The 21,886-nt window shown below is 40.4% G+C and overlaps 1 long non-coding RNA gene across 6 annotated transcripts; it reads right to left on the reverse strand.

Annotated features, from left to right (window-relative positions):
• Positions 1–2,874: 2,874 nt before the first annotated feature.
• Positions 2,875–19,810, reverse strand: LOC132328885 (uncharacterized). Of its 6 annotated transcripts, none has more exons than XR_009486916.1 (5): positions 19,578–19,810; positions 15,681–16,937; positions 10,377–10,583; positions 9,864–9,964; positions 2,875–9,216 (listed from the first exon to the last, which is right to left on the reverse strand). It is a non-coding gene; the product is annotated as an uncharacterized LOC132328885 (long non-coding RNA). The 6 variants fall into 6 exon arrangements; XR_009486915.1 differs by having other exon boundaries at positions 9,864–10,004; positions 14,939–16,937; positions 19,578–19,803; XR_009486913.1 differs by having other exon boundaries at positions 14,939–16,937; positions 19,578–19,801.
• Between the last annotated feature and the right edge of the window lie 2,076 nt (positions 19,811–21,886).

Consider the following 21,886-nt stretch of genomic DNA (forward strand, 5'->3'; position numbering starts at 1 on the left):
GGAAGCAGGGTGGCCACAAAATTAGCACAGCTGCTCTGCTGAACTGCCTGTGCACAACACGCAGTGCAGCAGAAATCCATCCCCTGTGGTTTTTTACCTGCTGCCCAGGGCTGTTGTAGCTCTTCAATGAGCAGGGCTAGCCTCTTACATCATTAGGTGGATCTCTGTTTTAAGGGTGATGTTGCTTCTGGTGTTTGGACTGGCTTGCACAATTTTGCATGGAACTGCTTGTCACCCTGACAGACAACTGAAACATCTGATCAGATCTTTTGCCTCTATACAGGGCAATGAAAGGCACATGGACAATTATGCACCGATCTTGTCAAGGTAGACAACCCGTGTGATGAGAGTGTACCAGGTGGGCATGCAGCTGCACCCAAGGTGGCTTCCATTTGGTGTGCTCAGGTACTGGTGGCACTTGAATTGTGTGTATGTGGCCAACAGCCAAACCTTCCTGGGAAATGGGATAAGCCTCTGGGCAATTAGCCCATGCAGCATTCCATGCAACCACTGCTAGGTCTCCAAGCTCTGGGTGAAAGCAGCTGGGGTCTGCCCTCACTCTGCTGCCTCTTATGTGCCCTCAGGATGCACCCCCAGTGTCCTGGGGGCTCCAGGTGCTGACAGCCAGTGCAGGGAGGAGAGGCATGGCTGTGCTGGGGCACTGCTGTGCCACCCTGGTTTAACACCCATGGCCAGGGCTCAGCCTCTCCTGCTCTCCACCTTTTCACTCTGGTGCACCCCACATTATTTTTTAACCTATTTCTTCCTTGCTATGGGGGACCCATGAAGTCACAGGAGGCCATAGGATGGATGTTAAGGCCCTGCCAGCAAACTGACTGACGGTGTGGCTGCCTCCCTTTTAGCTGCAGGCAGAGATGGGGATAGAGGCCAGTCCCTTGCCTAAGGTCTCCCAACAGGTGCTCCCAGGACACTAAAATGCTGCCTGGTTTGTCTGTCTGGGGGAGGGCAAGTCCCTTCCAGGGCATTTCTGAGGGATGTGAGCTCTGATGGAAAAACACAGATCTTCAAATTCCCAGCTCCCACTATTTCAGTGTGAGAGGTTGGTCCCGCTCTCTGTTGGGTTAAGAGCGTGCTGCAGAGGGAGACTGGAACTGCTGTGCCTGTTTCTGTGTTAATAAAGACAGACTGTACACTATATTTCTTCTCTGTATTGACTTTATCAGATTGAAATCTGATGGGTCTGGTATATTTGTGAGAGCCTTGTGTGCATTGTTCTGCTGTTTGGTTTTGATAAAACGTGGTATTGTACTTGATGTTCTTTAGCTACGTCAAACCTTGCTTCATGGCTAATGCATGGCATTAGTCCATACCACAAGTTGTGCAATGCTTTACAGCAAAAATATTGATGCTTCTTGGGGATTAAGAGTGTTATTTCAGTGTAAGTTCAATTGAAGAAGGAAAGGCAGAATTGAGGGAAGAATAATTTTACTGCAAAATTAATTTTGGCAAGTTGGTTAAAGAAAAATCCCCTTTATTCTTTACCCATTCAAGCATTATGTATTCATCTGTTTCTAAAAGCAAACTTTTTTTTTTTTCCTTTTTGGTTTTAATTTCAAGCTGAAGCAAAAGAATAATGATAAAAAAGCAAAAAGTTAAACTTTTGTCTGGAGCCCTTCAGAAAGCACATCTAACCCAGGCTGGGGGAGAGAGAGAATTATGAAAGATTTTACAGTATCTGGTCTCTTTCCCATTCAATATTTCCTATAAAGTCTCAAGAACTGGGAGAGTTCGAGCCAGTAATGTTTCTTGTATCTGACCGAGTTCCTATAATTCTGCTGAAGAGAATGAGGTGTCAGCAGAGGTGGATTTGGTCAATTCTGAACAGAGCTGGCACTTGGACATAATTCTGCAAAGCTCTGATGGGAACTAAATAGGTTCTTTGGTTATATCTGAGCTGCTAAATTGAACAGTGAAGAAACACCCCTTGCCTGACTGCTTATGCCATTACACTTTCACAACATCCCTGGCACACTTTTCCAGCAGTTCCCAGCATGTTTTAGGATGGGCTGCTCCCCACTAGAAGTCTGCATGGAGAGAGGGAGTCCCGTGGTCCTGGGGACTGCAGGGTTTGTTTTTTCCTGCAGGGACATAGTGGCAGGATCTGAGAAGTGAATGGGCTTTGCAGTCTTATGGAAGCAGGGGTGACAAAACCACCTGGCTCTTTGGCACCCCAGGCCCGTTTAGCTGAGCCCTTGCTGAGCTTGCAGCACTGTGGTTTTTGCCTTTATGGTGAGAATTTGAAATTCTTTTCCCCTGCCAAGTGGATAGCTCCTTGTCCTAGCATTGCTGAACTTATTCTGCTCCATTTTCCCAGCCAAGGAGGCTCCTGTAGTCTGGAGAGCAGGGACCGTGTGGATTAAATGGTCCTGCTTTACAGGAGAAATGCCACCTCCATTTCTACAGGTAGCAACAAGATAATTCTCTCACATCCACCCTTTGGACTCTGATTCATGAGCTCTATGCATTCATGCTGGGCTGATAAAAGAGATTAACAGCATGATGGGCTGCCACACCTGTCTGTCTGTTATTGCTCTGCAACAGGGGCAGTGAAAAGGCAGAGTGTCAGCTTCGTATGCTCTCCAGGTCATGTGCTGATAGAGACAAACAAGCTGCTTTTTTGCTTTTGTTTTATGTTACTCTGACTTAAAACAGTGTGTGGCAGCAGTGTGTGACACATGACCCCTCAGATAAAAAAATAAATAAAGAGATTTTGAAATTTCATTTCCAGCATAAATTCTTTGAGACTTGTTCTGCCTTTTTTTTTCTTCTCAAAGCCCAGTCTCTACTAAGACTGGCAGATTGTTATTAGCCCTGCTACTATTGACCACAGGAATAATAACAGCAGTGAATGTCTACATGAACTAGATAATGAGTTTATTAGATGCCACAAATAATTTTTATCATGCAATGAAAACATTTATATCATATGGCTTAAATGCCTTGACTCCAGCTAAAAGTCAAACCACTGGCTTTCTTCCAGAGTATTTGTGACTATCCACACAGTAATTTTGGGGTCAGTGTTGCATGTTTAGAGCCAGGCTGTCTGAATCCAGAAGTTCAGAGAAGGATGTTCCACACTTATGCAATGACTTGTTCCAGTAAGATCACTCCATCTGGCCCTGAACCCAGCACTCATCCATATTACAGAGATCTCTCCCACTGAAGTTTGCATGTGGTCTTTTTGCATGTTAAATTCCCGAGTCCTCGGGTCATCATTTGCATCGTGTATCTTCCTCTCCTGGGCTGGCGATGTTGCAGTGTAAGAACACTGAGGCTAATTGTTCCAGTACTGCCAAGATCTCTTGGAACAAAGCAGGTCTGGAGGATGATGCAGAGCAGGTGCTCAGAAAACAGGATGTTCTGTTGTCCAGTGACAGGCACCACATGAAACCACAGCTGCTGTCCTTGGTATTGGCTACATTTTTCTCTAGATGTTCCAAACCTTCACAAAAAGAGAGGCAGCCTAGACAACCTCCACAAGTATCTTCCACATCTAATCCTATCAGCATAACATTAATTTATGTTTTGCATAACTACACGTGTTTTTCTGGAAGTAGATCTGCCTTTATTTTATTTACACTGTGTTACAGCTGTTACTACATTCAAGGATATAGATTCAAAACTCTATTTAATCTCTGTGGATAAGTCATCTTGAAGAGATGAAGGGAGGAAATCTGCAAAGTCCAGTAAAAATATTTTCAAGTCATACATAATTTTATTTTTCATAGCATGTTTAATTTACCCTAATGATCCATAAAGAGGGATATTGCTGTAGCAGAGCTGCATAAGGGTTTTAAAGTTTTTACAGAAAGGTTAGACATTAAATTCCACAAAATTTCCATGAGGAAAATGAGAATATATGCCGTTATGATGACTCTTTGTCCTCATGCTATAGTAAGAGAAACAAAACTTTAGCCAGTGAAAGGAGAGAAAGCTAAACATCACACTGGAGGTTCCTTGCAAAATCTGTTCCTTTCTTTTAGCTGCAAGTATTAATTGGTGGCAAAGAAAAGTGAGTAAGGGGCAGTGGAATCAGATATAGCAGTAATCTTGTAAAGGGCCACTCCATTTTTAAAAGTAATTTCCATATTCATACGCCATAAAGTATATTTTTAATATAACCTTTGTTTTGTTCCTGGAAACTTGTAAGTTTCCAGGTTGTGATTGTAATCAAAATACAATGAACAAACCTAGCAATATTAGAAATATTGCTATAAATTATTAATGAAATACTGACACAAAATACTGTAAAAATCAATGTGATGGGGGTTTAGAGGTATGGTTGGAGGGTTTTTTGGTGGCTTAGTGGTCTCAAACCAAGATACTTTTCTTTGTGTTTTTTTTGGTGCTTGTATAAAATATCTTATTTTTCTTCAACACGGGTAGCATAGGATGAAGGAAAACCTAATTAAAATGCAGTAATTCCAAAAGTGGACATGGAGAAGCTGTGCCATTATTTTACCCTTAAAGAAAAACTGTTTTCAGCTAGCCTGTGAAATTTACTGTTTGATTCAGCTGGACATTGCAGGAAAATCCCTTCCATTTAAAACTCAAATAGTTCCACTGCAAATGCACTGGCAACTGTAGCAATATCCAGTTACAGCCCTCAATAGTCAAGCAACATTGTTTTATGGCAAATACCTTTGTTAGCAATTTCCTAGTGTTTGCTTTATGTTTAATTTAATAATAAAACATGCTTATAAATGGATGACTCCTTATAATATATATTTATATACTGTACCTCATCAGTTAAAAAAAATCCCAGCAAATCAAGAGAAATAGTCATGCTTAACAGAAGAAAGTGCAGAGGAAATTAAAAAAACCCAAAAAGCCTAAATGACATGCAAATGAGCAGTTATCTCTTATCCTGCTGTGATGCCCAGAAGAATAAACAAGAATCAGTGTAAGCTTTTTTTTTGTTAACAGATCATTCCATAGAATTATATATGTTTGGTTCATTATGAGCTTGTGAGCTTTAATTAGGGATTTTCTAGGTGCTGTCCAATGAGCTGGTAATTCATAGTGTTGTAGTGGCTCTCACATTAACCCCCTCACATACATGTGCTTCCAGTGCTCTCAGTATTAGCAGCTAACTAATGAAGTAAATGAGCTGCAATTACTGCATGTGAAGAGTTAATGAAGAGTTTTTAATGCACTTTATGATCATAATTTAGTGTGCTGCACAATTACAAACCTGGGAAGAGTAGAGCTTTCAGCCTGATCAGAGGATATTATGGTGGATCATTTCTCTTTTATAAAGGCCTGCTGATTTAGCATTCCTCAGTTGATAGAGTTGATCTCCATAAAAATAGATGGTAAGAACTAGGTAGAAATAATAACTAATTGCATAAGGCTTTTGGGAAATGCATTTGCATTGCATATATTCATGCCTACCTCCTAACTGCCATCTAAGAAATAGATGTATGTCTACATATGTGCCTTGTGTGAGTGGATGAATGGGTGATTCATGTTTTTCAGAAACTTTATAGACAGAAATTCAAATATTTATACTAGTTTTAGGAACACCATGAAGTTGGATTTCTTAATAACTTGTTTTCTTTCTAGAGATAATGAATCACATTTTATGTTTCTTAACTACCTAGGAGTAGTTCATGAATAATCAGTCATGCAAAGCTGTCACACTTGGTTAAATAGCTCAGTCCTGTTTTTACTGCTTCAGTCCTTTATATCTTTAATTACCTTTATTTAGCTGATATGAATCACCTCAGAACACATACTCTCCTAGGCAGCCATATTTCTGCATGAATTCTGCAAAGCACTGATTGCACTTCTGGCTGAAGTGCAAACTCCAACAATGTATCTCTTTTTCTTTGGCATGGTTATGGGAATATTTTCTGTGGTTCCTAATCCTTTTATCTACAGAGAGCTTGTTCTTCCCCCCTCCACCTTCCTCCTTTCACCCTCTGCCCCCCCCTTTCTTAGACATATTTCACTGCATTGGTATTCTTGCTCAGTTGCCTTCTCATACAGATACACATACTTTTTTCAATGCAAAGTCCCTAGTGAGAACACTTTTCCCAGCACCTTCAGTCCTGTAATAAAGTTCTTTGGATATTCAGCCCAAAATGAGCTTGTGATTCCTCTGTTTGCAATCGACTCTGCACTCCTCTGTGCCCAAAGCACATTGACTCTAAAACCACCCCACACAGCTGGTCTCTAGCTGGCAGCATGACACCCTGTGTTTAAGGCACCAATTCACTCAGAAGGGGCTTGATAATTTCAAACATAAACATTACTGACATAATAAATGCCTGAAAAGGCCGCTTGGCAGCCTAACCTACTCCATTGCTCGGGTGTTTGTAATGAAAAAGTGATGATGGGTTAAAGTCATAGTGACTAGAAAAGCCAGTTGGTGACTGCCAGAAACACTGTCAGGCTAATGTGAATGTCACTTTCCATTTATTTTTTCATAATCCTGCTGTTACAGTGGACACAGATTTGTTATAATGGCTAGTGTCTAGAGATTAAGCGTGATTAATTCTCCAAAATGAAAGGACTTCATCTTCATGCAAAAAGTTAATTAGGCTCTAAAAACTGTCTTGCAAATCTCCAAAGGAAAGACTGACAAAAAACCCCAAAGAAGATAAACTAGCTGGATTATTTCAAGATGATAATTTAGTTAGATCTATTGCTTCAAATTCTCTCCTCTTTTTTGAATATGTTTTAACTTCTTTTCAAGGACTGCAACTTATTATGTGTACACGAATATAAACAAATGACTCTTCCCTGTTCATTGCAAGGGATTGGACTAAATGACATTTAAAGGACCAAAACCATTCAATGATTCTACTACTGTAGCTGAGAAGATGAGGTTAAGTGTCCTGTATTTCTGATTTTTTTAACAGGATTGTGACCAATTACATGGTATTTCACGTTTCTGTGTTTTGGACTAAGTAATGTGAGTGTTCAGACAAGCTTTCTCTTTCTCTTCTTCCCAGTCCCCTTGAGCTTTTATCTTGTTTTCAAAATTTTCCCTTGAAACTTCCAGCTCATGAGTAATAGGGAAACATGTATAAAAACAACACTTACTGTGAAAATACCTGCTCAGAGATAGCTGCATAATGTCAAACACATCAACAAGTCATTAGCACCCTAACCTTCTGATGCATGGTCTGACATCAGCCATGCCTGCAATCAGGCTGGCAGAGGCTGCTGTTCTGGCTGGTCCTGCTTTTTCAAATTCCTCTTTGCATATTCACTGCCAACTGCACAAAACTGATACGCCTTTTTGATGAAACAAAGGAAATATTATTGGACAAACTGCTGATAACAATACGCTGTGATTTGCATATCTACACGCTGGCTTGTGAGTAAGCACTCTAGGTCTGGGAATGGGTGGGTTTCTGTTAGAATGACTGAGTCTGTGCCTCTGCTTGAGTGAATAATACTCACCAAGTGTCCTCCCATTGTCTGTACACGGGAAGGTAGGAGCCACTCTTTGCAGTCCACCTCTCAGTACATATAGAAAAAACAGTAATTGTTTGCTCTAGTGTGATTTTTTTTCATGATGTTCCATGAATACATTGATAACTCTCCTTCCAGAAAGTTACATGAAGTGTTCACAGAGGTATTTAACCATATTTGATGTTTCTGATACCCACAACTGTGACCCCACTTGAGTGCAGTTTATTGATCTTTCTAACACAAATGTGCTGTCTTTTCCAAGCCTTGGACAATGAAGCTGATGAGATCATTTGTGCCTCAGTCTGAATGTTTTACCTCTTTAATTGGGATGTGGTTCCAATGTTTTCCCATTCTTCTTTTCATCCCTATTTACCTGCTTACCTTCCTTGACTTTTACAGTTCTGCTCCTCCACAATTTCAGCGATAGACATCAATGTCCCCTCCGGTTCCTCTTGTACTTCTAACACTTGATCTGTTTTGGTAAACAAGATGACAAAGGTGCTCTCTTGCACATTGTGCCAGGTACACCGTGGCTCAGAGTGCAGGGCAGGGGTTTTATCCACCTGCTGCTTATTTATTCCCTCCAAACTGAAGTATGCACTTGGGAGCTAGCATGGATAGAACAGCTCCATGTACCCACCCTTTGAAGGGAAAATCCCAGGTGAAAATCAAAATGAAACAAACTCTTAATGACCTATGGATCTGTTTCTTGTAGAACAGGTGTTTCCGACTCTGGAAATTCAGGTGCTTTTTGCCCTGCTCCAGGCTCTGGAGGTGGTCCAAAGCTGCTCTTGGAAGACCCTGGTGAGACAGGTGTATTTTGCATGCCATAACCCAATGTGTCACTAGTCCACAGTCTCTCTGAACTCCATAATTTCCTGAAAAAAGGGATCTTCCTTCCAAGTCCTTTGATGGATGAAGACCTCTCTCAAGATACTGCAGCTTTCCACCCACAGAAGAGATTAATTTGGAAAATGCCAGCAGTGAGGCTTCACACTGGCAAAATCTCTTTTGCCCTGCATTCAGCTGAGCAGCAGGTGCTCCCTGTGCCATCCCTGTGCACAGACAGGGGAACACGAGTCCTATGGCCCTGTCACACCCACGCCGTGCCCGAGCTGTGGCACTGGGACATGGGGGTGATAAGCAGAGGGTAGCCTGTGCCTGGGTTTCACCCTGGTGTGAGTTTGGATGTGTAATAAGAAAAGGATAAATAAAGAATGGGGCCGATGGACCTTCTCCCCTATGTCTTTAGTTCATGCAGCACCCAGATCTTTCAACTCTCACGTTCACTGTAAGAGCCCTTGTGGAAAAATGGGAGCTGGGTTGTGTTAGGAGTGCTGCACAGTAGACCCATCCATGGTGAATCTGTGGGAGGTGATTCCTGCCCTGCTCTTACAGAGCTACTCATCTTCTCATGTTCTATTCAGCACTTTGTCTTTCCAAACAGTCAGGGCAGTTTGGAAAAGTTGGAATGGGAGTACTTTAACAAATAATCCCACAAAGAAGTGAAGGATGTTGAAGGTCTGTTTAGTAGTGCCATTTAAAAGAATTCTCCTCTCTGCTGTAACCCAAAGTAGGCCATTTTCACTGTGCCCCTGCAGGACCTCCTCTGCCAGGGCTGTGGGAACAGCTGGAATCTGAGTTTTCAGAGCTCTGCAGAAGGCACTCCTACAGAGAGCAGTGCAGCTTCTCTGGGTAGGGTAGAGTATGACAGAGCTGACCTGGTCTGCAGGCAGGATTGGGTAGGTGATGATGCCCTCTAGTGACTTCCTAAAGAGAAAATGGAATGGAGCAAATAATGAGGCAATGTTTTTGAGCTGGTAAAAGACCTATGCTGATAAAGAATTCAGGGCCCCTGTCTATTATATTTCTGTCTGACTGAATGCAATTATTGTATTTATTGCCAGCAGCATGTGAGGTCGTTCCAACACACTGAGGCCTTTGTGAAATATTGGGCTTGGTATAGTTTAACTTGAGCCTTTTTGTTAAGGAATTCTGCCCTACTCTAGTAGAGTTTGCATAAAATAAAATAAAAAACACAGCTATACTATTCCTCTTTAACTAAGGAGAGAACTTTTTATAATACAAGGGCTATGTTTTCATACAAACCTTATTACTCATACTATGTCTGTTTTCTTGCCATGGGAAATTCAGGTTAAAAAAACCTAAAAATTGGATTTATGCTCTGCACTCATTTAGTGGTCCTTACTTGACTTTTTGGGATGTCTCCACAATTTCCTTATTTTTTTTCCAGCTGAGTAAAATGGAATTTGAGTCAGATGTTTTATAAGAGCAATGTTAGTTATGTGGGCAGTGCTGTCTGGATGCAGATGAGCCAGTTGTAAGGAGTGTAAGGACAGTGCATATAAAAGTTGACAACCAGCACGTTTGAGTTCAAAGTGCTCTGATGCACTCACCCCCTTTGATATGCCCTCAGTGCTCCATGAGCTGGTCCTTTCTGCAGAGATGCTCTTGTCTGCTCCCATGCTCTCGTGTCTGTGCAGCTTTTCTTGTTTCCCTTGTAACAGAACATCACAAAAGATCCTCCTCTGTGAGATCTATCACATATACACATACTGCTTTAATTCCTGAATTACAGTCAGAGTTTTGCTATATCATTTCTCTCGGAAAGAGACCTCTTTTGTGTGTGTATATGTGCATCTTCTCTTATTACTGAAAATATGTCAATGCTAAATAAAAAACTCCAAATCATCTCACATCCAAACACTCCAGCAGTTTGCCTTGTTTCACCATGGTTGTCCATGGCTTTGTTTAGCCTCAGTCTGAGGTGAAGGAGTAGGATAATGAGGAGGGAAAAATAGATCCTCTTTGTGCTTGGCAAAGGGGCCACCATCCTGCCCCTTCAGTGCCTCTAATTTGTTCCCAGAATGCCTGAATATGGCCAAACATATAACAAGAAAATACTGTACCTTGTACCAAGTCTGCATCCTCTTTGTTTCTTTTCCCCTTGTATCTTCAAATACTCATCCTGCAGGATCTCCAGGATGAGGTGAGGGCTGTCCTCCTGCTCTGTGGATTCTACCCAGCCCAGCATGGTCCTCAGCCCTCACTGTCACCCTGGGACCAACACTCTACCAGGGGGTGGTGCATGAGTTTGCAAGGGCTGCATGAGAAGCCTGCAGGCAAAATGAGGACCAGGTAGTATTGGTGAGGTGAAAAGGGATGCAAAAAAGGGAGGGGACACTTAGAACAGAGGTAAATTGAAAAATGAAAAAAATGGATAAATTGAAAACTGTAGGGGGAAAAAATGGTGTATTTGACTTCCAATTCAACCAGGTTTTTTGTGTCTCAATGCTCCCAAAGCCTGGGAAGCAGAGGTGCCATGTTTGTAAGAGCAACAAGGGCGATAGAGGAGGAGAGAAGTACACAAAGAAAAGTATGGTGGAAATGGGGCAGATAAAACCTAGGTACGTGTCACAACATGCCCCAGCCTTTTATCTTTGCTGTCACTTGCCAAGTGACCATCTGAAATAATCAGAGGGTATCAATTAGATTAGCAACAAGAATTCAGTAGGTGGAAAAGTGGGACAATCTGCTTGCATTACACATGTCAGCACGTATGACTTCTGTGCTAATTCAAGGTGTTTGTTTGGACAGTTCTTTCAAACTTACAGAAAAGTGCTCTGGATGGAAAGGGATGTACCTAATCTTAATTTCACTACTTACAGATCTCAATTAGAAGAGGGTAAAAAGTGTGTTAGACTGTATGCTAATAGGGCCTGTGTGAAAAGGGCATTATATCTACAGAACCTCCCATCTGAGAGGATAAAGTGAGACGTGAAATAGAGGGAGGGGCCTCTATTTGTTTGGTTTTAGGAGTCCTCAAATAAGACTGTCAATTATCAAGGTTAATCTTATTCTTTGATCACACTCTTTTTTTCGTGCAGCAGCTGTCCTTTTTCAATGTACACAAATGCTTAAAAAAATGAAAGCCCTACCTTCTCATTACTCTTATAATTCAAATTGTTTTCTTAGTAACTTTCTGTGCACAGGTTGTTTTTATATTTAGATAATGTTTTTGAAAACTTGAGTGAGTTCATGCAGTACTGGAGAAGAAGAAAGCAAGCCTGTGCAGGTGAATTTGAAAGAGCAGGTCTCTTTAGGACATGTGATGTGCAAGCTTAGAACTGTATGACGTGGTCTTTACTGGCTGTTCTGGCTGCACTTGTGGGCATCCCTTCAGCTATCACTCTGCCTGATTCCCTCCTTTGGAAGGGTGCTCTCTAAGGATGTGCCTGGCCATCATCAGTGGACAGTTTCAATTTATTTGCTATTTTTCCACATTAACAGTTAGTACAGATGGTGCAGGATGTTACAGCTGTGTGCCTACATGGGGTGAGGAAGAAGATAGCTTTTCTCCTTGTCAGGCAGGGTGAAGGCAATGCAAAAAGACCTTCCTAGATACACATTAAATATTGGAGCAGGGCTTGGTAACAGAACTGGAGAATGTCTCACTGCTCTGTCCCTTTAGTTTACCAGGAGGAAAAAAATCAGAGAATGAATTAGTAAATTACTTCTATTAGGAATTGTTGGGGGTGGTTTTACTCATTTACTTTATCCCAGTATAAGGGCTTATCATGGACCTGGAAAAATAATTTCTGAGTGTTTACAGTCCCTGTATGTTGATGTATTGGGGTTTTTGTTGTTTTCTAAGTATCAAGTAGTAATCTCTGAAACTGTGGTATTTAAACTACCTCTGTGCATGTACTCAAACCACAGGGCTTCCAAATTTATGCTTTTTCTTCATGCTATGTCTGAAAAAGCAGAATAGATAAAAGAAACCTATCACATTTTCAAGGGAATCAACACTTTGGAATGGATGGCTCTTACATTTAAGCAAGTTGCTCTTTCCTATTGTTGGTCTATCACAGGCAGACTGACAGGAATAGGTCTCTGCAGGCAGAACTGAGAGCAGGGTTTGGCTGCAAAGCCTGGATGACTGGGAAGGGCACACAGGAGGGAAAGAACCTGTGTTGTAATTGCATAGCCAACAGTTGAAAAAAGACTGCTTTCAATTATGAACTAAAAAGTGCACAAGAAACACTGAGATAGAGATTCTTTTAATCCTACACTTTCAGTCACATGATGAGACAGGACCACACTTCGAGGCAATCTGATTTTATTCCTATAGATTTAGGATTCTTCCACAATTCCCTAATTGCTATGGAATGTTGGTAATAACAAGCAGGGCATTATCACTACATCTGGATTGTACAGCACTAGAATAGTTTGCATTTCTTTATTCATGGGGAATTTAGATGTGACCTGACTGGTGAACCTACATGATTAATATTCCTCTTTTTAGACATGCAGAAATTGAGATGAACGGTGCTGGTATTTTTTTAACTCCACACTGTACAGACTAGAAAAGCCTGAGATTGGAACACATCCTTAAAGGGTTAATTGCCTTAACCCCTAAAGTATATCCACAGCTTGCACAAAAATCTTCATTCTCAGCTTCAGGGTCTTGGGCATACTCCAAAGAAATTCACAGAAGGAGCTTCTTTAATGGTTCTTAACTTCTGTGTTCTTCTGTGTTCTTTAACACAGAATTGGGTTTCTCAGGCTTTCAATATACATTGCATTTCTAAAAAACACATTAAAAATGTCTTAATACTGAGAACATGAATAATCTCTTAATCCTGAGACCTGCTTTGTGAATGGTTATTCGAGTGGTCAGATCATAGTTCTAACACTCCTACTAGGGTCTATTTCTATAGCACACAAAATTCATACACTTATTACCTGCTGGTTTTGACTGCACTGTAAGACAGAAAAGTATTTGAACCAAGGCTTACTTGAACTAAATAAAAATTCTAACGCTTTTAAAATCTACACAAATTATTTCTAAATACCAGTTCATTTTGAGCAAAATGTAGTATATCTTTTCAGTGGAAAGTGGATCTTTACTTTCTCAGAATTGACATCTGAGAAACTACCTGGCATTTCCGGTTCTCTGGCAGATGAGGTTTGCAATTTGAGTGAAAGTGTGTCATGCTGACTGCTTTAAAATGTTTTATTATTAATATCTTTCTTTTTTTTTTTTCCTCTCAGAGGAACACATTTAATACAACAGAGTGGTTTGGATGGTGATTACCAGAGAGTGGTACACAAAGAGCTGAACGTATTAAAGACAAGAGGATCATGTGTGTGTGCTGGGCTTGGCTGGGATAGAGTTAATTTTCTTCAGAGTAGCCAGCATAGGGCCATGCTTGGCTTTGTGCTGGAAGCACTGCTGATAGCAGGGGGCTGGAGCAGCTGTGTGGGGTTTAGTGGCTGGCTGGGTTGAATCACAACACCCTGGGTTGGACTCTCTCTGTGAAGTGCTCTTACAGCGTTAAAGTCATGAGAAGCAAAATGAGAGTCTCTCCCTTCCATACAAACGGGAAAACAGCTGGATACCCTGTGTTGGTAGATGGAGGCAAAAAATACATTATTTTTGGGTTTTCTGTTTCCCAGCAGCGCAGTTGGCAGAATGCCCAATAGCTCACTATACATCATGACCCCAAAAGTGTAAAATCTGAGTCACAAAGAAGTAGTTTTTTGTCTGATTGGTGAGACCTGATGAGAGCTCAGGACCCTGGAGGTATGGATATTTTGTTTTTCCTTCTGCCCTCATTGTTATTCTGAAGGATGTGTACTGGAATGTCCAGCCCATTGCCCACAATCTCTCAGCCATCTGGTGACCCCTACTAGCCTTGGCCAGACTGGAATGACTGTTCAGCCATTTAACTGTGGGAGATAACATTAGTCCAAGTTCTTGGCCATAACCCCTCAGTTTCCAGGCTAGTGCATGTAGGCAAGATGAACCTATCACAGCTGTGGTTTAATGGGTAGAAACAATTAAGTAATTATAAATCAATGAGCTCTGTAACTCTGGCATTATAATAATTACATTTTAAAAGGCACTACTTAGTTACAATTCAGGAATTATTTACAGGCAATAATTAAGGTCAAACTGACTTCCTCCTGTTACACAGAGTATTTGTATGAGCAGCATGTCAAGCTATAAATAATTAAAGGCAAACCTAATTGCCTAGTGTACTGAAGTGTGTCATTATCCTAGAGATTATGCTCTTGTGTCTATCACTGGTTATATTTTAAAGATAAAATATGTCTTTTTTTAATAAAAATGCAAATTGTCTTAATATGTTACTTTTTGGTTAGAATGGTACAATTTCCTTCAGGGTTTTCTTACTCAACCCACAGGAAAAGGAATAAAGTTACAGGAAAAAGAGTATGGCATATTCCATGTATGAAGCAATCCTATGAAGAAAGAATAGATGAGAAAAATTAGTGCAATCATTTTACAGGATTATTCCCCACAGTATATTTCCCAGTGCTTTGTCTGGTCTAGTTTGCAAAGATGCAAATGATGTTGGTTTTATTGCTTCCCTTAGGGGAGATTATTCCAGTCTAATAACACTCACAGTTAGGAAATTTTACTGATGTTCAAACTGTTTTTCTTTACCTGACTTTACCCCCATTGCTCCTAGTCATAAATTCCCACAGGCAATTCAGGATAGGTCCTCTCCTTCCTGGGTGTTCTGAGCCAAGCAACACACAAGTATTTCTTTTAATCTTCCCCTGAAGTCTATCCACGCAGTGGACGCTGCAGCCTTGGAGAGCCCTGAGCTTGGAGGCAGCCTCTGGTGCCTGCCCTGTGTCCACAGGAGTGCCAGTGCCTGGACACACCTGTGTGCAGGGATGGCCATTCCTGAAATGCTCACCCCACACAGGGCCCTCGTGGTACCCACTGACCCATCAAGCATTCCCTTGCAAATGAATTTCTTTTCCAGTTAGAAGAAAAGCCACCTCCAAGGCTGGTAACTTCAGGGAAAGGTGAATCCATAGGATCAGCATACAGTCATAAATGTAGGGAGGGATCCCAGGAGATCTTTGGCCTGACCTCCATCACAGAGAATGGCAAAATATGAAAGCAGACCCTGTTGTAGAAGGTTTGCCCAGATGGGTCTCAAAAGCCCTCAAAACCACACATTCCCCAGCCTTTCTCAGTGATCTGTTTGGACACTCCATTTTGTCATGGAAATATTTTTTTCCTTTGCACACAGCCAGAAACTAATTTTGTGCTTGGTAGTTTCCTAGGATTCATTTCATGCTTTAGCAGAAGCTGCAGTCAAAATTTGTCTCATGAGCTTCGAAAGGTAGAACAGACTTCTCTAGTTTTGGTCAGCAGGTTTTTGTCAAGTTACCTTCCCTCTTTCTTTCCAGTCCACTGACAATTTGTTTAAATGTTAAAAAAAAAAGTCTTTGCAGTAACATCTTAACAAAGCATACTTAAAATTGTGTGTTAAACCACTTTGAATGTAGTCCTTTAATTATGAGAGTAATTTCATAAAATGTTGATAAGTTTCTAGTAAAATACTTCACATTTCATGACCATGGTTGTCTCACTAGGCAGTCTTTCTGCATTATTTGTATGGAGAGTGGAAGTTTCTACAGGGAATATTCTTTCCTGTCATGACAGTGACATCAGATGCCCTTGGTGACATCTCCTAAAGGGATTTGCTTTCAGAGCCTGGTGTACAACAGAGACTCTGTCACCATGCTGTCATCCCTGCTCAGTGCTCCTCTGCTATCTCTGCTCCTGCTACTGAGCAGGAACTGAGCCTTTTCCTGCTCCATCTCAGCAGTGCAAACCTCCTCTTTTTAATGTCCATTGGCACTGGATAATTAAGTCACCGGTTCCCTTCCCTGAAATATATTGCTGTATCTCAGAGTTCTGGCAGACTTGATCATCACCTGGGAGTTGTGCTCCTCCCAGATGGATGTGTCACTGATAAAGGACAATACCTATCCTTTTTGCAACTGCAAGTGTAGTGCACATTTGTTTGAACTTTTTTTTCAAGCTAACAATCTCTAGTTCTTGCAGTCTTTTGGAGATTTCTGCCTCTTCTTGCTCTCCTCCGTCACTTCCAGATGCCATATTCATTGAACTGGGGTTATCAGTTCCATAGGCTCAGTATTTCAGCTAAAGTCTTACAAACACTGAGAACAGATATTTCATCTGTCTGTCAGGCTGTGCTCTGCTTCACACATCCAAGGGTGATGTCAGTCTCTCATTTTTTGGTTGTGGCTGCATAATCTTTAGTCAAGTGCAGCCTGGCTTTTGTAGATTCCCTGCCTCCATGTACTCAAAATTATTTTTGAACAGCCATTGCCTGTTCTCTTTTTGTTGACTTGAACACATCTGTGTAGGTGTAGCATCTTCCACCTGACCCTTTTTCAAGTTCTAATCTGTTTTTCTTCCAATTTCTTGAATTTTCTTATTGATAACTACAACAGTCACCACCGTTTTCTGAGGCTCTTCTCCATATTTTATAATGAGTTAAGGGTTTTGTAAAATATAGTTGTAGTGCTCCGTACACCAACAGAATAATTTGACTAAAATGTAAAAGCCACAGTATTTGTAGTGGGGAAAGTAGGCATCAGTTTAGGAACAGGTATATCTATAAAGGGAACAAAATAGAAAGCCTGCTTTATAAAGTATTGCAAGGGAAAAATTATATGTCTTTATGATGAAAGGTTTCCAAAACTCAAGGATGATGTATTTCATACAAAGGCTGCCTAGGAAACCATTTCAAAAATAACAAAATGAAAGAGTTATGTTCTGAAGCAAATCTGTTTATTTTTCATTTAACAAAATATCAGGTTGACAATAAGTCTCCTTTGTGGAGATGTACAGATACGGATAGAATCCAAAATAATAACTTAGGGATACTGGAATAGCCTTCAGCAAAAATATTTCAAAGAGGACAGGATTTTCAAAAACTTGGCTTTGTCTTAAGAACCAAATCAACTCACCATGTTCTTAAAGACTTGTGGCACACATGGCTTTGAGCACTTCTGAAAATTTGCCTATGGAGGTGGATCCTGAGCACTTGAAAAAATTATCCTTGAGCTCTTTGGAAAATCTGGCTACATTTTAGACAAATGCCTGTTCTGTGATCTCTTGCCCTTTGATATACCAAAGCTTCTCGTTGCTATTTGATGAACTGCTTGCTGACAGATATTTATTAGTTTTTAGCTGACTTGAAAAAAAAAAAAAGGGAGGAGGGGAATCCTGGATTTTGTAGAGATGTGACTAAACTATAGAGGGAAAATAAAACAGCCAGCCAAGCAATCAATGGAATTTCTTAGTCTCTTAAGATGACCCAGAGTGTACAGTCTAACTGCAGGCCTGGAGAGACTTTCTTTCATTCCAATCTTTAGTTGCATAGAGCTTTCAAGGTTTTAACAATGTTTCTGAGAAATGTTTGCATAGCCTTTTCCATCAGCAAAGGGTAAGAAAACAGAGCTAAATTTTGTGCTTATGCAGAGGATGGTCAGACAGTTTGGGAAGTATTGTACAGCTAAGAACCATAGCTAATCCCACCAAAGAATAAGTTTTTTTTCAGAACAAAGAAACAATAAGAGCATGTGTAGTGGGATGTATCCAATATTTCACAAAAAGCTGATTTTAAGTGTCACTTACAATGGCTATATTAATCAAATTTAGTGTAACAGGCATTTATTAAGGTTTCTGGATTACATTCATGTTTTTCAGGTATACATTTTGACACAACACATCATGCCTATTTTCCATCCTGATAGTGCAAATGCTAACCTAGGTATTCTTTTCCAGCCTTCCACTCCCTGAAGAACACCTAAAGTGAATGTACAGAATACACATTCCTGTGTACTTAACTGACAATTAAAATCCTGTGCCTTCCCTGCACTTCTGAACATATACTGGACAAAATGTAATCTGGTGCAAATTCATGTTGGACCAGCAGGGATATCTTGGCTGGCCTAGAAGTGTCCTAGGTGAAACTGGAAGGTACCTGCTGTATTATACTCCCAACTGTTACAGGAGCAGGGGCTGATTCCTGCCAGGCTGTCTGGAAGAACACTGCTGAATTCTTTTCCATCCATGTATATTGAAATGGGCTTTTTTTGTTTTTTTTTTTTTTGAACATATGCCTCTCTTGCTGTACTCACAGATGTTAAATTTACAAGAGTAGTAATTATTTACAGGACTATGAGGTTAACTTGTGCTTGTTTCAACAACCAGTGTTATCCTGACTAATCAGTATTTAATTCTGCATTCCACCTCTCTATTGACCTTTGAAAATACTTTTTGCTATCTATCACATAATAGTATATGGCAGGAATTATTTCAGAACTTATGTGGGTTATTAATTCTCTGCTTTTCAACATGGTAGGAAGGGTAGACTTCTTCAATGCCTTTCTCAAAATTACATTAAAGTAGTTTCTGAGCAATAGAAGTGGCAGAATTGTGCTATGGGTGCAGTGATCCAAGATACATGATAGAAGACAACATTAATGCTTTGTTTTTAGAAGTTGTTTGCTTATTCCCCATAGCCTCTTTTCAAAGATTATCCAAGCGATGCTTAACTATAGGAGCAAGGTAAAGATATGATTGCATAATAGATATGGTTTAGGATGAGTTTTAATCTGTACTGAATCTTCTCACTAAATAATGAATGTTATGTAGCTGATGGAAGAGATACAGGAGAGAAAGAGCAGCTGGTGTTTTGACTGATTCTATGATATTGTAATTATGTTTCTAAATCTGTGCCAGGTGCCTTAACAATTCTAGCAAGGATTTATTTCATGTGGATGTAAATAAATAGAGATTGTGGTTAATTTTCCTGTTTCCTGAAATAAGACTTTATAGGTGTCAGTGAAAACAATGAGATTGAGGCCTAGAAAAAATAGGAGACTTGATTATTGGAACTGTGCAGCAAAAGTAATGGGATGCTTGAGAGATTGACTGGGTAGAGAGGGGTGATTTAGAGAAGATTTAGCAGGTTATTTCAGTCCACCAAAGGGAATGGATTACTATTTGTCTTAGTAAGCACATGAAAGCTCAGAAGTGACCAAACAGGGCACGAGCCCATGGTGCAGACTGGAGTCAGCGTGGGTACATATTGTATGGGTGGGTCATTAATCAATTGAAAAATGCCTTGCAGATTGATGACAGAGGCTAAGAAGCAGGGAATACAGGGGGGGAAATCAAAACAGACAAATTAGATGTAATTAAAGAGCGAGGCAGAAGAGATTTGCATACAAATTTTTTGACTCACCTGCTTGAAAGCTTGACCGGCATCATGCTTCACTATTTACTGAATTACACCAGTACAGGGAACCAAAGCAACAGATCTGGTCTGGGTTCAAGGAGGTGGTTAAGGGCCACTGGCTGAGAGAAAGTTCCTGACTGGCAGCAGAGAGAGGCTCTTGCCAGGAGTGAGGAGCTAATGAAGGCACAGCCAAGCCTTGAGCAGCATCCAGGGACCCTGGACAGCCAGTGTGAGCTGGGTACAGAGGGCAAGGAAGGATTTGGAGCTGGCAATAGCACACACGTCAGTTTGAGAAGATCTTCATTATTATATTCTTAAGGGTTTAACTTGATTTAAATTTAGATATATATTTTAATGCAACATAAGTCAGCATTGGGAATAAAATGTTATTACTTACTTCCAAATAACTGTATTTAACACTGGTTGTCTCCACTGAAAGCATAGAAGTAAATAGGAGAGAAACAATCTTGTTCAACCCACAGTGGAAAAGGGTTGATATTTTTGTGAAGTGTGGCCATGTTTTCTATTTCACAAAATGGTTTTTTTGGTGGGTTGGTTTTTTTGGGGTTTTTTTTCTCTTTTTTTTTTTTTTTAATATCCTCTAAAACCATATGAGATTATAACAAATCTCATAATTTTCCATTTAAGTCTCTATGACAATGGTTATTGTGCAATTTGCATTTCAACATACAGTTATGCTCTCTGGACTTGAGCCCCACTGGAGCACGATCAACCTCAGGATAAACAACAAAGAGAGGATGTAATTATATATACTCACAGGAGATGAAAATTAAAACTGTTTTCCAGTTTATAGATGTCAAATGGGCCTGAGTCAATTAGAAAAATCATCTTTCACCATATGTTATAGCAGTTAATTAATTTTAAAGTGAGGGATGGTCACTTAGTGAAAGTTCTTAAGCAGTTGTGCTTTTTTCAGTGATAAGCAAAGGTATTAAATCTTTTCCCTGCTGCAGTCCCTAGCAGCAGAAACCAGTCCTCGCAAAAATCCATAAAACCTTATGCCTTATCCTCCTCTAAATCCCTCCTCAAAACGTTTTTCTGCTGTGATGCTCATGAGCCACTCCCATCAGTTAGGCAAGTAGTGAGCTGTAGTGAAATCTGTTTGCTTTACAACTGTAAAGCAGACTTTCCAATCCACTCCCACCTTGTTCATCTCTTTCATCCGTTGCTTTTATCCTGTCTGATAAGAACCCTGTTAGATCTGTGATGCAGGAACTCTTTCTTATTGTTGTTTGCAAAATACCTAATTAAATGGAATCCTTTCATTTGGGGTTTCTAGGTGCAACTATAACATAAACAGTAAATAGTAACTTTGTGAGATTATCATTAACCCAAAAGTCTCAAAATAAGACCTCATTAGTAGGTGATGTGCAGTGCACTGGGGTGCCACAACAGAATCTCAGCAGCAGACAAACCCTGCCCCCTGACATGGAGGAATGTTAATAGATTTGTGGAACTGTGCATGTGTTAGTCTGTACAGCTTGCTCTCAAAACACCATCCAGACTAGGAAGTTGGAACAAAGAGTATTTCCATTGTAAGATACTTTGTAGTACACAGCAAAGTGTTCTGTACATACTCAGATCTGTTTTATTGGTTTTCTGGTTGACCCCCTGTGCCCAAAGAGCCTCCCACAGTAACAGAGCTTAGGAATAAAGTGTAACCTGGGATTGCTCCTGCTGGAACCATAATGGCATATCTTGTCCTCCTGTGAGAAGTGTTTCATCCCAGAAGGCAAACCTTACAGAAGAGGATACTGGTGAAAGTGCTGGGTCATTTCTGTGTGACTGGGTTTTTAGCATGTCAACATGGCTGTGATATTGATAATTAAGTCAAAACTGGCAATGAAAATGAATACCCAGGGCATCACTAAACCAGGAGGAGAACACTATGTCTTTTGAGAAGTCTGTGTAACTGGTCATACCTGTTCTAAAATGAGTACATTCTTTGAAAAGCATTAAAGGAAACTGACCTTACCTTAGTGCCTAATCATAACAAATGACAGACTGAGTTAATTATTACTTGGCAATTCTTTATTTAAACTTTGTACTTAGATTCATTTGCAGTATATTCTTTCATGCAGAACATAAAAGATGTAATTGTGTGCAGAGTGGGAGTGGTGTTTCCCTAGGTCAAGTAAGGAATAATTCCTTTATATATTTGCCCTGGATGAAAAATACATGCAGGCTGTACATGAGTATCCCAGTTTATGGGACTGCTTCCAGTAATTGTTTGCACAAATTGAGAACAGTCACTTTCCTAATGCTTGGGTGGCACTTTTGTTCTTGGATTGGTA

The sequence above is a fragment of the Haemorhous mexicanus genome, chromosome 6 (genome assembly GCF_027477595.1).
Source record: "Haemorhous mexicanus isolate bHaeMex1 chromosome 6, bHaeMex1.pri, whole genome shotgun sequence".
Lineage (NCBI taxonomy): Eukaryota > Metazoa > Chordata > Aves > Passeriformes > Fringillidae > Haemorhous > Haemorhous mexicanus.